Raw genomic sequence first — 18,128 nt, 5'->3', positions numbered from 1 at the left:
GAAAGCTGTAGTGATAACAGAAGGAAAGATTGAAGGAATAAAAGCAAAATACTGCAGATGCTGGAAATCTGAAACAAAACAAAAAGTGCTTGAAAGACTCAACAGGTCTGGCAGCATCTGGAGAGTGAAGCAAAGTTAACGTTTCAGGTCTGTGACCGTTCGTCAGAACTGGCAAAGGTTGGAAAAGACTTAAGTTTTAAGCAAGTGAAGGGGAATGGATTGGGGGAGAGAACAAAGGGGAAGATGTTTGATAGCGCAGAGGGAGATTAAGTAACAAAGCTGTCCTGGGACAAAGGCAAAGTGTGTGTTAATGCTTGCGGTGAAAGTCAAAGCATTAGTCCGGAGAGAGTGTTAATAGTGGAATAATGAGCAGCTCTGACTGCATGAAAAGCAGGCACATGGTTAAAAGCTAAAATATAAAAAAAAAGGCCAGTCATGCTCTGAAGTTATTGAACTCAATGTTCAGTTCGCAAGGCTGGAGAGTGCCTAATCGTAAGATCAGGTGCTGCTCCTCGAGCTTGCGTTGGTCGGGCGGAAAGTGAGGACAAGAGGAATAATATCCATTAATATTCATTATAAGCCCACCAACCCCCACAGCTACCTCAAATACACTTCTTCACACCCTGCCTCTTGTAAAGACTCCATTCCATTCTCCCAGTTTGTCCGCCTCTGACGCATCATCCCTGATGATGCAACCATCCACGACAGTGCCTCTGATATGTCTTCCTTTTACCTCAGTCGAGGATTCCCCCGTTCCCCCCCCCCCCCCCCCCCACTGTGGCTGACAGGGCCCTCAACCGTATCCGGCCCATTTCCCGCACTTCTGCCCTCACCCCTTCCCCTCCCTCCCAGAACTGCGACAGGGTTCCCCTTGTCCTCACTTTCCACCCCACCAGCCTCCACATCAAAAGGATCATCCTCCGCCATCTGCCACGTCCAGCGTGATGCCACAACCAAACGCATCTTTCCCTCCCCTCCCTTGTCAGCATTCCGAGGGGATCATTCCCTCCACGATACCCTGGCTCACTCCTCCATTACCCCCGACACTTCGTCCCCTTCCCACGGCACCTTCCCATGCAATCACAGGAGGTGTAATACCTGCCTTTTTACCTCCTCTCTCTTCACTATCCAAGGCCCCAAACACTCCTTCCAGGAGAAGCAGCAATTTACTTGAACTTCCTTCAATTTAGTATACTGTATCCGTTGCTCACAATGCGGTCTCCCCTACATTGGAGAGACCAAATGGAGGTTGGGTGACCGCTTTGCTAAACATCTCCGCTCAGTTCAAAAGCATGACCTCGAGTTTCCAGTTGCTTGCCATTTCAACACTCCCTCTGCTCTCATGCCAACATTTCTGTCGTTGGCCTGCTCCAGTGTTCCAGTGAACATCAATGCAAGCTTGAGGATCAGCGCCTGATCTTTCGATTAGGCGCTCTACAGCCTTGCGGACTGAACATTGAGTTCAATAACTTCAGAGAATGATTGACCTTTCTTTAATATTTTATTTTTTAACCATGTGCCTGCTTTTCATGCAGTCAGAGCTGCTCATTATTCCACTATTAACACTCTCTCTGGACTAATGCTTTGTCTTTCACCACAAGCATTAATCTTGTCTTTTAATCTCCCTCTGCGCTATCAAACATCTTCCCCTTTGTTCTCTCCCCCACTCCCCTCCCCTTCACTTGCTTAAAACCTAATTCTTTTCTCATCTTTGCCAGTTCTGATGGAAGGTCACAGACCTGAAATGTTAGCTTTGCTTCTCTCTCCACAGATGCTGCCAGACTTGATGAGTATTTCCAGCACTTTTTTTGTTGAAAGATTGAAGGAATTTGCAGAGAAAATGTTTTTTACAGATTTGTAGATTTCTTATAATGCTTTGTGATATAGTTAGAAGCATTTAATGACATAGAATTGAAAGGAAGCTGTAAAATGAATATGGATTAAAGACATGCAGTGTACAATTACATGAAGAAAGAGTGGAAAGAGCTAATTAATGGGTGTGTACATGCCACTCTAGTGCTGGAGGGTGATCTCTATAGCTCACCTATTTATGAAGGGATTGCCCTGCTCTCTCTTGGTACACATAGTCGAAATACTCCCTTCAAGTAGCTTTTTCTATAAACATTTGCACTTGAGGTAAAATTAAATTGACAAATTGTTAGTATCACTGCAGAATAGCTAATAAAACAATCATTTTGTCTAATATAATATATAATTAAAACAGAAAATGCTGGAAATATTCAGCAAGGTCAGTTAGCAACTGTGGAGAGAGAAACAGAATTAACATTTCAGTCAATAACCTTTCATTAGAACATTTTGCTTTCGAATAATTTTGTCTGTTCTTTGTAACCTATTGAAGTAATGTCAACAAATCCAAAGATATGGGCAATAAACCTGTTTTGGGTTTATGACCCGAGCTATCTACATGATGAATTCCTTATCTCAGCCAGTTCATTTCATCCAGCAGTTATACTCCAGCCCCATTTCCTGAAGCCGCTGTCAGCAGTGTATAAATAAGTTCTAAGTAGAACTAGTGATTTTTGATGGTCGCATTTCCATGATATTTCCCATTTATTTTTTAATTACAAGTGCTTCCAGGGGAAGAAAGTCACAGGAGCTGGCACTAAAGTTGAGAATCAGTTGAAGTGAGTAGCAAGACTTAAGAGCAACAATATGGGGATTATTTCAGCCAAAGGGTGAAAACAGACACTAAATGGGTGGTGTGCTACTAAGACAAACCGGTTTGAAAGTCTGAATCTAGCACATAATTTTGGTCCTAATTACCATAATTTGAACTTGCCTAGAGGTCCGACAACAGACACCTGCAGGTTTAGCACTCAAGTACTGATTAACCGCAATTTTCTTGGCAGCAGTATATGTAGGCTCTTCACACCAACATCTGCTGAATATGTGGAGTGCACTGGTTGGTACACAGTGGCAGATTTCAGGATGGATCAGGGACAGAGGGCGAGGGCACACAGAATCTCAGATGCGCCATTGGAGGTCCTGGTGGAGATCCAGAGAAGGAGGGATGTCTCGTACTCACAGGGGGCAGGAGATCACCTCGCCCTCATGTCGCTCTCTTCTGCAGCAGCTGGTGCTGCTCTGCCTGACCACATCTCCTCCTTCCATTCTTCCTGCAGACCAGGCAAAACCCCAGCAAGCTGCCCATGACTAAGCACTCCCTTTCTTTTGTGACTCCTATAAGGTGTCCAGGAAGGCAGAGGAGCACAGACATAGTCTTTTTTAGGTGAACTCCTCATGGAATTTCAGGAATAAATCTTGCTCGAATGGTGGTGAGGTCTCGGTAAAGGGCTCCAGAAATTCTCCCAATGTGTTTCAAAAATTCTCTTCAAACTCCAGCAGCAAGTGAACAGTGGAAGGTGATATACCCTAAACAGTGTTCAAAATCCTCAGCAAAGAAGAGTTTCCTCGTTTAGTCACTGCTAGGAAAGGTCGTTAGGTCAAGAGCTTACCACCAAAATGTCATGCAGCCTCCTTATAGCAGGCATTTTAAGTGTCAATGAGCTATTTAACAAGCCTCCGGGCAGCTGATCCTAGTGCATGCTTCAACTCTTTTACCAAAATGACGTCTTGAACTAAACGTGTGCTAAATGGACGTTTCAGCTCAAGATCTCATTTGGTCTCCTCAGAGGATCTTTAGAGCCTGAAAGCGCTGCCGAAAATCGTCCCACAGCTTTTGATAAAGTATTTTTGTTTGCCTGATCTGGGAGCTGGTTGCTTGCTGTGATGAACTGACTAAACTGGTTTACAACAAGTGGGTGTAATACAGCAGAGCTGGACCAGTGGGTTGAATTGTTGCTCAGTCTTATTTGGCTCTGTTATTTGGAAAGTTTTTCCTCATGTTATCCACAACAAACAATGATTTTGAAATACTTTTCAGTGACAAATAACCACCCCTAGCTATAAGGAAAATAGTAAATACATGGAAAGTTTTATGAACAGTTTCCAAAGATCCCTCTAAAATTATATCACAAACCTTACTTCTAGTCAGTGATGATGCCCTTAAATGTGTAAGTTAGTTAGTTACCAATAGGCTTAAAAAGCTTTTAACAACAGGATAAAGGACAGGACACAAGCCTATATGGGAGATAATATGGCCCTGATATTTACCCGAAGTTGTAAAGAGAGCTGGGGAATGTGGTGCGGCTTGGGGAGGATTTCCGGATGGGAAACCAGGAGGTACCAGGGATATCATGGAGGTCGAGGATGTGGTGGAGTTGGTGGGGTGTAAAATCGTGGCAGTCAGGAGGGAGATTGTGGAGGTCAGCGGATATCACGGAGGGTGATGGGGTTGGGGGGGGGGGGGGGGGGGGAAGATCATGGAGGCCTGAAAGGGTGGTATTGGTGGAACCTTTCACCATATTTAAAAAGTACTTGGATACCTACTTGAAGAGCCATGGCCTGCAGGGCTATGAACCTAGTGTAGGAAGATGGGATTAGGCTGGGTAGTTCTTCGTCAACTGGCATGGACACGATGGGCCGATTGGCCTCCTTCTGTGCCATAAATTTTCTATGATCCTATTGTGGAGGTCGGGAGGGAGATTGTGGAGGTCCGAGGATAGTGTGGAGATTGGGGGGGGTGGGGGATATCATGGTGGTAGGAAGATATCGTGGAGGGCGGGGGATATCATGGAGATCAGGTGTGTGTGTGTGTGGGGGGGGAGAAATCATAGATCGTGGAGGTGGATGGAGTCAGAGATCACAGGATCTGTAAAGAGGTTTGCTTTGGACCCAGAGGAAACATTCCTGCTCCTCCTGGCCTATGAGCAGTGCTGTAAATGAACTTACTTTATGGATTCGATCTTTCCCACTTATTTTTACCTGCCTGGTTTCCTGGGCCCCAGGGAACCCAGCCTCCATGGGTTAAAAATAAAAGTGCTGTTACAAAGGAGACATGCTGCTTCCTTAAAAGCTTTCACTGATTGTCCTGCCTCCTGAGAGCAGATTGGTTACCCACCCTATCTCCCAACCTGCTTCCGCTTAAAAGCAAAAGTTGGGGGTAGGGCATAAGATTTTAATTTTTTTTTAGTTTTTACTTCCCTGCCCCCAACCCAGCCAACCTTGGGGGTTTAAATTCCCCCACGTCTCTTCCATTCTAAAATTGAATAATCTTTTGTTTCCCATGTACCCAGGCCTGTTTAAACAGGAATCAGACAGGAAACTGCAAATTTAATATTATAAATGCTTTGAGAAGGGAGCAGAATAGTGGATTTATACTGCAGAATTTTCATAAATTGCGAAGGTGGTTTGATATTGTCACCAAAAATCACAGAATAATAATAGCAATTTCACTTTAACATCTTGCATTAGGTTTCAGATCACCTGAAAAAGTTCATGTCAAGCTGTTTTGCCTTTGCACTGGTGAAAATATAACTACAACTAGCTTTTTAAACGTTACAAAGAAAGTTTAAAAAAAAGACTCCAGCAGTTTTAGGCTTTCATGATGTATCTATAAAGCAGATGTTACTGTGCATGCAGAAAGATAATGGGGTCAATTTTACCTTCTTCCACTTGTCAGAAACCTGACAGCAGACAGTTAAAATGGAGCGGGGACTTCCCCACTGCTTTCCTGCCCAAGTCTGGCCGATGTTGGCCAGGAAACCCACGCCCAAGCTGACAGGGTCCTTTTTAAAAATGTAGATTGGGTTTTGATGATGTCATTGGGGCCCAATCTGCCATTTTAACCTGAGGCCTGAGTGGGGGAGCTGTGGTGGCTTCCTGCCATGGTAAAATGTGCCAGGAACAGCAGCCAGGGCCAGGAGAGGCCTAGTAATGTAAACTTTTTTTTTCAGCTTTCTTTGTGGGCCAGGAGAAGCAGGAGTACTCCTCTGGGCCTCATAAGGAAACCTTGGGCCTTCCCTGCCCCTTGCTCAACCAGGATTCCCCTCACGGAGCAACCGCTTGTTTTAACAGCTGAGCAGGCACTTTCTGCTGACTTCCTGACCGTTCCCATCGGAAAATTGGCAAGCTACATGATACTAAGGTTGGGTCATTAAAATCAGTGGCCTACTGCTACTCCCGGATGAACATACAAATTGCTTTAACTACGTACCCGCCCCAGAGTTTAAAAAAATCAACTCTTAACATGCCACAGAGTAGATTTTATGAAATGGGATGTCCAGTATGGAACTTTGCACCAAAAAGGAACATTAGGACTTTGAATGCAGTAATCAGCAGGCCATAAACTAGTGCTGGGAGCACAAATTCATTAAAGTTTACTTTCTGGTCTTTTTAGTATCCAGTATATTCAGTGTAAGATATATTTTCAAGTGTCCCTCTAGATCTTTAGACCCAGGGTAAGTATCAGAAGAGGGAAGGAGGGGAAATAGGGGTGTGGGGGGGGAGGGGAAGAGGGAAAGTAAGAGCAAATAAACAGTTGTTTCCCACTTGGAAATCCTGAATTTGAAGATATCCTGATTTTTGCATGATGTTGGTCTGTGTGTAATATTTCCTGGCAAACTGGTTTAATGTATCTCAGCTTTGACATGTCAAAGTGCAAAAACTGCCAATCAACGTTTGCATCATACTTCAGAATTGCCCATGAGAATCCATTTCAGTAGCAGCTGCTTTCAATTAAATTACTAAACTGAAATGCATCTGATCTCATTGACAGCCCGAAGGCTGATACTTAAACATTTCTCCCCTTTTCCCTGATTAAATGTGTATATTGTTTTTTTCTGTTGCCAGTGGGGTTATTTTTGAATTGTTGATCTGTGTTATGTGTTGTGAAGAGAAGCTTTCAATTCCTTGGTTTTAAATGTCTAAGTGGCAGCTGTTAGTGGTTTAAGGACCAAACAGTTTAACATGTATGATGTTTGACACAAGGCAAGCTGTTGTAACATTGCCCCTCTGATGCAAGAATGCGACAAGAACATCAAAAGCCTGCTTCATGTTGTTGCTCAGCAATTTGGGCAATAAAGATATTGTAGATATTCAACTGAACAAAACCCAAGGCTACGGTAATTTGATCATTTCCTTAGCTACTGTAGCAGACCACTGCTGTAGACATAATGGATGTGTATGTGGAATGCAGTGGCATATCCAGGAAGTGAATTTAATTAGTGGGGTCAGCTAAAGAGAAACATTCTTTTGGGATGACAGTGTGGGTGAATGAATCATTAAACCATATTGCACATCTCCAAATTCGAGTCTCACAAGTTGCAATATAGAAGGGTAAGCGCCCTTCTTCATCTTCACCAATGATCTGCTTAAGTATTCAGTAGTGACCACCTTGGTTTAAATCCACCCCAGTTAAAATTCAATGTCCTTTATCCAAAGTTCCATGTGGAAGTGCAGACCCAATTCGCCAAAGCAAATTTACATGGAGAGAAGTAAAGCACCTCCTGCACAAATTTGGTCCTGGAAGAGCAACCTGACCCAGAAAGCATAGGTGCTCAGGTATTCAAAGTTCCAACAGAGGAAACAGCTACTCTGCTGGCTCTTTGCAACTACCTTTGTGCCAACTGAGTATACAGTCAGAGCCAAACAGATGAATGTATGTCTCTTCTCTATCTGCCAATTATAAACATTTTTTAATGAAATCTGTTTTGAAAGTTTAAACCCAGTTCCTGGTGGATGTGATTTCACGCTCCCAAACTTTCCATAATTGAGCACACATTGAGGGTAATTTTGGCCATGGGTGTGAATGTAAAATAGGTAATCTTGATTTAGCCATTTTACATTTATCCCAATATTCATTTCCATTGACTTCAAAGTTAAAATTACCTCCAGTGGCTATCAAGATAAGTGATATGGGAAATAGAAACAGTCACATTGTTTCAATATGGTTTGTTCCTTTGAATTGGCTTATGGCATAATGCTAGTATAGAAGAGTAAGGTCTACCCTGTATCTAATTATGCTATATCAGACCTGTTACTATATAAAATAAACACTGATAGGCACAACTGAAAAATCTTTCCCTCCCCCGACATCTATTGTGTGGACAAATTTCCCAGATTACCCCCACAAAAAGTAAACTGGGAATGGGACCAGATTACATTATAATTGTACTTACTTAGCATCATCTTCTAATCAATGCAGCATTTTTGTTTATAACTTCCTGTTATTTCCGCTAATATTGAAATGCTCCACAAGCTGAGTGTTATGCCTTCTATAGGGAACGTTGTTTGTAGTTCCTCCACCATACAGACAACTTTTCACAAAACCTTGTAACAAAGTACTCTCTCGAGCATTTTGAGCAAAAAATCAAATGTAGTAGTGCATATTCCATTCAAAAATTCCCAGAGAAAAAATCAGGGCAGCAATGAAGTCTTAAATCAAACAATAGCCTTATTTACCACCTCCATTGAAGTCTATATAACAAAACAACATCCAAGATCGGGCTGATAAGTGGCAAATAACACTCATGGCACACATGCCAGCCAATGACCATCTCCAGCAAAAGAGAGTTTACCCATCACCCCTTGACATCCAATGGCATTACCATCTCCAAATATTCCACTTACAGCTTCCTGGGGGTTGCCATTGGCCAAAACCTCAACTGGATCTTCCACATAAATGCTCAAGCAGTACAGAGGCTGGGTATTCTGCAGTGAGTGGCCCTCCTCCTGACTCGCATATTCTCTCCACTACCTACAAGATACAAGTTAGGATTGTGATGGAATACTCGCAATGCCTGGATGTGAGAAGCTAGAACAACACTCAAGAAGCTCAACACCATCCAGGACAATGCAGTTAATTTGATCAACAGTCCATTAAACAGACCTTAAACAACCATTCCTTCCACCGCCAGGGCATTGTGGCTGCAATATATACTACAGGATGTACTACAGAAACTCATGAAGGCTTTTTCATAGCACCTCCCAAACTCGCAACCTTCACCATCTAGAAGAATGATAGCAACAGTGCATGGAACTGCCATCACCTCCAAGTACCCTTCCAAGTCACAGATTTGCATAAGCAGCACCATTCCTTCATGATTACTGGGTCAAATTCCTGGAACTTGCTACTTATCAGCACTAAAGAAGTCTGACTTCACACATGGACTGCAATGGTTCAAGAAGAAGGCTCAAGGGCAACCAGAAAAGAACATTCAATGTTAGCATTGTTAGCGATGCCCATATGCCCAGAATGACTTCCTTAAACATAAAGTCAAATTGGGCAGGGTGTAAAATGAGCGCCTGTTGCAGCTTAAAAGCAGGGCACATGGATTGGGTCAGATGCCCAATTTATACACTTGGTTGAAGTAATATTGGGTGTGTACAAAACCTATCGGGTGGGTTAGGTTAAAATCAGTGTTATAGTAATTTCAGCCACTAGACTTCAGTGAGGCTTACTGCTTTTCTCTTAATTTATTTTCATATTTGGCTGACTGCTCTAAAGCTCACATCCATGGTTTCATTTCTCCTGCTGATAAATATAGGGAAGAAGTTGGTTTGAGTACAAAAGGGGATTTTCTGCTGTGTTTTTTAAAACTGACTTCCATTGAGATTATCAATAAGAATTATCAACAGGAGGAATTTCACCTCTACAGTCTATTTCCGGGGGCATTTCCAATACAGAACCAAATGAGCATTACAAAGGAACAGTTTCAGGAAGTCCTTATTTGGGAATTACTATTTAGACTATTACACCACTGAAGATAAAATTTTACCATAACACATATTACTATATCCCCAGTTGAAGTAAAGAACAATTATCATTAAAGATTGCCCACAGTGCTATTTAACAGGCCAACATGTACATAACCACAGGTAAGTTTTACAAATACACCTCACTCAGAGTTCTCAATGGTCTCCTTGTTTCTTGAGAGCTTTAGGTAAAATTTTTTGAATAGCATATGGCCATTCTACCAATTTTGGTTTTACTGATAGAGGTCTTCATGGTTGTTTATAGTTTTCCAGTGAGCCATAGATGGGGAGGAACTGGCATGCAGCACAGCAGCTCAAAACAGTGATTTACAGAGTTTAGATTAGAGATACAGCACTGAAACAGGCCCTTCGGCCCACCGAGTCTGTGCCGAACATCAACCACCCATTTATACTAATCCTACACTAATCCCATATTCCTACCAAGCATCCCCACCTGTTCCTATATTTCCCTACCACCTACCTATACTAGTGACAATTTATAATGGCCAATTTACCTATCAACCTGCAAGTCTTTTGGCTTGTGGGAGGAAACCGGAGCACCCGGAGAAAACCCACGCAGACACAGGGAGAACTTGCAAACTCCACACAGGCAGTACCAGGAATCGAACCCGGGTCCCTGGAGCTGTGAGGCTGCGGTGCTAACCACTGTGCCGCCCTAAATAGCGTTAAACCTCATGGTGATTATATGTTTGAAACATTTTTGTCATTGCTTACTTCAGCTATTTATGGGTTTACGATTTGAACTATTTGAGAACAATTTCAGTCCATTCAGCTGCTTTTCCAGCTGCCTGGACAAATTTTATATAACCACATTCAGAAGACAAGCAAGTTTACTGCTGCATAACTGTAATTTTTATGATGAAAGCCCGAGAAGTAACCAATACTCTGATATACAGTTAAGCTAAATCTTGTTCTGACCATAATTTAGCCCTTAACTCGTACCCAACGCAATGCTTTGGGTACCTGGACCAGATATTGGAAATTCAGACACATGCCCTATTGACAGGCCCCACAACTTTCCATTCATTAAAATTAATGAATGGAAACCCTGAGTTAGGAATAATGAAACTGTCATTACCAAGCAATCCAAAGCCAAGTGTCATACAAGCCAAGCACAGAACAAAACTTTCTCTCTTCCAACAGAAAGATGCAGCTCCTACTTTGCACTCCTGGCACATGATATGAGTGCATATCACAAAATTGCATGCACTCTCAGCCTGCGATTTTCTGTCCTTTAAAATTAGAGGATGGAAATTTGTGGACTGAGCATGCATAATTTCCCAATTGGTGTATCTGGCACATGGTAGAAATGCTGTAGCAAAGTTTTTACCTCAATATGCCTGACATTCCCTCCCCACCCAATCTTCAAATTATACACGATCACCTTTTTTAAAATTTGAAAACCAGCTGCGATGTGCTGTGGATTAAGAAACGTCTGAAATTTACCTCATTTGGGATCCTTAATCAGCAGAGAGGTGATTTTCAGCATGTCAGTCCAGTGTTTTATTTGTTCATGGGATGTGGATGTCACTGGCTAGGCCAGCATTTATTGCCCATCCCTAGTTGCCCTTGAGAAGGTGGTGGTGAGCTGCCATCTTGAACCACTGCAGTCCATGTGAGGTAGGTATACCCACAGTGCTGTTAGGCAGGGAGTTCCAGGATTTTGATCCAGCGAAAGTGAAGGAACGGCGATATAGTTCCAAGTCAGGATGGTGTGTGGCTTGGAGGGGAACTTGCAGGTGGTGGTGTTCCCATGCATCTGCTGCCCTTGTCCTTCCAGGTGGTAGAGGTTGCGGGTTTGGAAGTTGCTGTCGACGGAGCCTTGGTGAGTTGTTGCAGTGCACCTTGTAGATGGTACGCACTGCTGCCACTGTGCGTCGGTGGTGGAGGGAGTGAATGTTGAAGGTGGTAGATGGGGTGCCAATCAAGTGAGCTGCTTTTTACTGGATGGTGTCGAGCTTCTTAAATATTGTTGGAGCTGCACCCATCCAGGCAAGTGGAGAGTATTCCATCACACTCCTGACAGGCATTGGGGAGACAGGAGGTGAGTTACTCATCGCAGAATTCCCAGCCTCTGACCTGCTCAATTGACAGGCTCCACAACTTTCCATTTGTTAAAATTAATGAATGGAAACCTTGTGCTAGGAATAATGAATCTGTCATTACCAAACAATCCAAAGCCAGGTGTCATACAAGCCAAGCACAGAACAAAATGACCTGGAAGAGGGTGTAGAAGGGTGGGTTAGTAAATTTACGGATGACACAAAGGTCGGTGGAGTTGCGGATAGTGCCGAAGGATGTTGTAGGGTACAGAGGGACATAGATAGGCTGCAGAGCTGGGCTGAGAGATGGCAAATGGAGTTTAATGCGGAAAAGTGTGAGGTGATTCACTTTGGAAGGAGTAACAGGAATGCAGAGTACTGGGCTAATGGGAAGATTCTTGGTAGTGTAGATGAACAGAGAGATCTTGGTGTCCAGGTACATAAATCCCTGAAAGTTGCTACCCAGGTTAATAGGGCTGTTAAGAAGGCATATGGTGTGTTAGCTTTTATTAGTAGGGGGATCGAGTTTCGGAGCCACGAGGTCATGCTGCAGCTGTACAAAACTCTGGTGAGACCGCACCTGGAGTATTGCGTGCAGTTCTGGACACCGCATTAAAGGAAGGATGTGGAAGCTATGGAAAGGGTGCAGAGGAGATTTACTAGGATGTTGCCTGGTATGGAGGGAAGGTCTTACAAGGAACGGCTGAGGGACTTGAGGTTGTTTTCGTTGGAAAGAAGGAGGAGGAGAGGTGACTTAATAGAGACATATAAGATAATCAGAGGGTTAGATAGGGTGGATAGTGAGAGTCTTTTTCCTCGGATGGTGATGGCAAACACAAGGGGACAGAGCTTTAAGTTGAGGGGTGATAGATATAGGACAGATGTTAGAGGTACTTTCTTTACTCAGAGAGTAGTAGGGGCGTGGAACGCCCTGCCTGCAACAGTAGTAGACTCGCTAACTTTAAGGGCATTTAAGTGGTCATTGGATAGACATATGGATGAAAATGGAATAGTGTAGGTCAGATGGTTTCACAGGTCAGCGCAACATCGAAGGCCGAAGGGCCTGTACTGCGCTGTAATGTTCTAAATTCTAAAACTCTCTCTCTTCCAACAGAAAGATGCAGCTCCTACTTTGCAGTCGGCACAGTATTTATGTGGCTGGTCCAGTTCCATTTCTGGCCAATGGTAACCCTCAGGATGTTGATAGTGGGGGATTCAGTGATTCAGCTGGTGCAGACATGATGGGACAAATGGCCTCCTTCTGTACTGTAACAATTCTGTGATTCTGTAAAGCCATTGAACAGCAAGGGGAGATTCTGTCTTGTTTAACATGATCATTGCCTTGCACTTGTGTAGCGCGAATGTTACTTGCCACTTATCAGCCCAAGCCTGGATGTTGTCCAGGTCATGCTGCATAATGACACGGACTACTTCAGTATTTGAGGAGTCGCAAATGGTGCTGAACATTGTGCAATCATTAGTGAACATCCCCATTTCTGACCTTATGATGGAGGAAGGGTCACCTGTGCTATGTTCACCTATGTTCACCAATGCTATAGGCCTCCATCCAGTAGGTGTTTTCTAGGTGACTTTTAGATCCCATGATGGACCAGGCCATAGTCCCATTACTCGAGGGCAATGTTGTGGCCATTAAACAAAAACAATGGGACCCAGATATCCATGCTATATATACATATTTACAAAGGTTTATAAACACATGCCAGTATAAACAAAAGCACAATAATCAAGCAGTAGAAGAGGTACACTTACAAACAAGATATCAGAAAGTATTCTTACGGTACCTCACAGACAAACAATGCACCTATGTGAGGAACTCCTCAAAAAGAAACCCAAGAAAAGCCCCTAGTCTAGATTTATAATCTGGCTTCAAGCCAATCAGAGCATGTGCAGGAGTCACATTCTTTAAATTTCTCAATTCTGCTGGGTCTCTAATACCCACACTTCAGAACTTCCCAATGTTTCTGGGTCTGTTATCATTAGATCTCTTTCTTGACAGGTATAGTAATAGCATCCCATGGTCCAGAAATTCCTCAGGTTGTAATCCCAGAAGTTAAAAGAAAGAAAGACTTGCATTTATATAGCACCTATCATGACCTCAGGACATTCCAAAGTGTTTTACAGCCAATTTAGTATTTTTTTGATAGTCATTGTTGGACTATAAAAAACACAGCAGCCAAATTTTGCACTGCAGAGACCCAGAAACAGCAATGAGATAATGAACAGATCATCCTTTTAGATGTTTGTTGAAGGATAAACATTGGCCAGGACACTGGAAGAACTCCCCTGCTCTTCTTCAAAAAGTGGCATGGGATCTTTTACATCCGTCTGAGAGGGCAGACAGGGCCTTGGTTTAATGTCGCAACTGAAAGATGACACCTCCAACAGAGCAGTACTCCCTCAGTCCTGCACTAAACTGTCAGTCTGCATTATGTGCACAAGTGTCTGGATTGGGACTTAAATCCACAACCTTTTGACTGAAAGGTGAGGCTGCTCCCACTGACCCACAGCTGTCACTGTAAACTAGGACTATGCCTGACTGTGTTTTGCAGCCCTGCCACTGCTAGAGTTTCTTGGTTCACTGGGTTCAGTAAGAGTACAGCTCGTGAGTACAGGCAAGGCTGCCGCAACAGCCACTTCAGCACATCTAAGGCATTTGCCTGCCACTGACTGCTGGAAAATCTGGTTCTGCCAAGTCATTAAAATCTGGAATGCACTTCATGAAAAGGTGGTGGAAGCAGATACAATAGTGATTTTCAAAAGTGAATTGGCTATATACTCGAAAAGGAAAAAAATGACAGAGTGATGCTGAACAAGCAGGGGAGTGGAATGAATTGGATAACTTTTTGAAAGAGCTGACGCAATGGGCCGAATGACCTCCTTCTGATCTGTATGATTTTATGCTTCTAAATGCCCAAAAGTCATGAAGTGAAATTCTAGGCCACATTTCAGCTGGCCCGCCATAACAACTTACATTTCCATAGTGGTCCTCATGTACACAGGAACATCTCAGTGCACGTTAAGAGAGTGAGGAGTGGACATTGAGCAGGAGACAGGGAGTTAGGAGGTATTACAGACAGGTAGTAAGTGGTGTGGGTGGCTTCCACTTTTCACCTCCCAACTGACCACAGATAGTGTTTTGTTAAAAATGGTGTGTCAATCCCTGAGTGTTTTTTAGGGTCAAATAAAAAGACAAATGACAGGTTTTCTCATAGGTTTAAAACAAGGAATGTTAAATTTTTATTTAAACATCAAAACCCAAATTGTTTGCAACCTTCACCCACTCATGCATTCACACACATATGCACACATAAAGATAGATAGATAGAAGGGAAAGGGCAAGATGCAATTAAAGTCCCAAGTGAAGTAAGAGTTCATGGTTCGCAGAAACCTGTTGAATCTTCTCGGGAGGAAAGCCTTTTCAAAGATGCAGGCCTGGACGTTTACAGTAGTGAACATATGAGGTGTTGTAGATTTCTGGTGGTTAAAACTTCAGTCCGGGGGCAGTGGTCATCTTTTAAGTTCTCTGCTGCAGCAAGTTGAAGCATATTAACAGCAGCAGGGCTTCTTCCTTAGCTGGGCCAATCTCAGAGCCTTTCTGTGGTCTTTGATTGATCTCCCCTCTCTCTCCAGAGGGCTACCTTTTAGGTTAAAATCCATCACATTTGAGTCTCTGTCCGGTGGCACTGGGCCATCCTCTGTGATGTGATCACACAATGGTCCAGGATATGGAAACCATTGCTATTGGCATCTGGATGGGGACCATTCTGTTACAATGGTGCTACTTCACACCTATTCATCTTGGTTTGGGCTGTGGAGTCAGTCTGTCAACTGAACCTTTGTTAGTCCCATTCATGTAGGTAGCAGTTATTAATATGAAATGGGCTTCTTTCCATTTCAATGGGTTCTCCCAAGGGCTAATTCAGACACATTTAATGAGTTTCGTCTTTGCAGACAGGCTTGTTTATGACAGTACAGGCGGGGTCACCTGAGCTCTACTCTGTTTTGTCTGTGGTACAAATGCGCCCATTTCCTTGGGGTTCAGTTTAACAGTTGATCTTTTACTGTCATTACTCCTCCAGTTCATTGTTTATTTCATAACCGCCCCTTCTGAGCATGACAGAGGGAACAAAAGCACAGTCAAATAGGATGATGTTTATGAGGTTTTTGGAGACAGAGAGTGAGGAGGAAAGGTGGATATGCTGAGGGAGGGCGTTTCAGAGGGGGAGCAATGGTGGATTGGGGACAGTGATGAACGAGAATTAGGAAGGTGTCAGAGAAGTGCAGAATGTGGGAAGTGATTGTGATGTCAGGAGGGGCAAGCAGGAAGATTAGGAGGAAGATCTTAAAATTAGTTTTTTGGAGTATGAACATAAGAACATAATAAATAAGAGCAGAAGTAGGCCATTTGGTCCCTCGAGTCTGCTCCGCCATTCAATAAGATCGTGGTTGACCTGATAATGACGTCAACTTCACTTTCCTGCCCGCCACACCATAACCCTTGACTCCGTTGTGTCTGTCTCATTCAGCCTTGAATATATTCAATGACCCAGCCTCCACTGCTGTCTGGGGTAGATAATTCCAAAGATTCACAACTCTTTGAGAGATGAAATTCCTCCTCATCTCTGTCTTAAATGGGAGACCCCTGATTCTGAAACAGTGCCCCCTAGTTCTGGATTGTCCCACAAGGGGAAATATCCTCTCAGCATCTACCCTGTCAAGCCCTGTCAGAATCTTATATGTCTCAATAAGATCATATGGGGAGCCAATGGAGGAGCAAAGAAACACATGTAGGCCAGTCAGCCCCACAAACCTGTTCTGACATTCAACTTGATCATGAAAGTTCCGTACCTCAACCCATTTACCTGCAATCTTACCGAACAAAAATCTATCAATCTCTGCCTTGAAAATTTAGATTGACTTAGCATCCGCAACCTTCTGGTGGAGAGGTTTCCAGATTTCTACTGGAAGAAGTGCTTCCTAATTTCACTTCTGAATGGCCGAGCTCTGATTTGAAGATTACACGCTCTTGTTCTGGATTCCCCCACGAGGGAATCCTATCTACTATCTAATATCTACTCTCTCAAATCCTTTTATTATTCTAAGCACCTTGATTAGATCACTTTTCAAACTTCTAAACTCAAGGGAAAACAAGCCAAGTTTATGCAACCTGTCCTCACTAACACTTTAATCCCCAGTAACCTTTTGGTGAATTTGCACCGCACCTCCCTCCAAGTCCTTCCCGTGATGCGTTGCCCAAACTGAACCAAACAGTCCTCCAGATGGGGTCTGACTAAGACTCTGTACAATTGAAGCCTCCTTCCCTTTGTATTCCAGTCCTATTGAGATAAAGGACAACATTCCATTAGTGTTTTTAATGGCTTTTTGTACCTGTCCACTAGCTTGAAGTTGTTTGTGTACATGGATAGTCGATTCTCTTTGCTCCTCCACAATTTCTAGTTTCTCACCATTTAGAAAATACTCTGATTTATCTTTCCTGGATCTAAAGTGGATAACCTCGCATTCACCCACATTGAACACCATTTGCCACAGTTTTGCACACTCACTGAATCGAGCCCAGAAGGAACAAAGACTGATGTGAGTGAACGTGAGGTGCAGCATTCGCAATAGCTTGTCGTTTATGCAGGGTCGTGGCTATAAAATCAGCGAGGAAAGCATTGGAGAAATCCAAGTTCAAGATGATGAAAGTATAAATTAGGGTTTTACTGAGTCAGAGGTGAAGGTGGGCAATAATTCAGAGGTGAAGAATAACTGATAAATGGATTGGACATGGGGGAAGAAGCTGAATTGAGGACTGAGCAGTACACCAAAGTTCCATATCTCTCGGCTCAAACTGAGATGACAGCCAGAGAGGTTCATGGAATTGAGGTCAGAGCAACATCGGTGTTTGTGAGAATGAAAGACTATGACTTCAGTCCTGCAGTTGTAGAAAGTGACAACAGCTATGAGATCAGTGGAGGAGGCAGGGAGATAGAGCTGAGTGTCATGTGGCAACTGACCACAGCTAACATTACTGTGGGCTTGCAGGTAAATAATGAAGAGGAGGGAGGCAAGTATGAACACAGTAGAATATAACAGACGACTATTCTTCTGTACACTGGAAATCCCTCTCTAACAGCCGTCACCTTGCCAATTCCCTTCCTACTTTCAAAACCCTCCTCAAAATCCTTCTCTTCGATTATGCCTTTACTCAGCATTCATCATTTTTCCTTTTTAATCTAAAGCGCTTTGAGGCATGTTTCTGTTCATGAAGAACGCTATAGAACTGCCAGTTACAGATGTAGTTCTGTTCAATCCTGGCCAGCTGCCCTTCACAGATGCTGTTCTTCCAACCCAACCCCACTGCAACAGCACCAAACATGTCAATTCTTGAAGGTAGGCCTTAAAGTGGTGTCTGAAAATTTTAAACTT

The sequence above is a fragment of the Heterodontus francisci genome, chromosome 5 (genome assembly GCF_036365525.1).
Source record: "Heterodontus francisci isolate sHetFra1 chromosome 5, sHetFra1.hap1, whole genome shotgun sequence".
Lineage (NCBI taxonomy): Eukaryota > Metazoa > Chordata > Chondrichthyes > Heterodontiformes > Heterodontidae > Heterodontus > Heterodontus francisci.
This window is presented reverse-complemented; position numbering follows the sequence as displayed.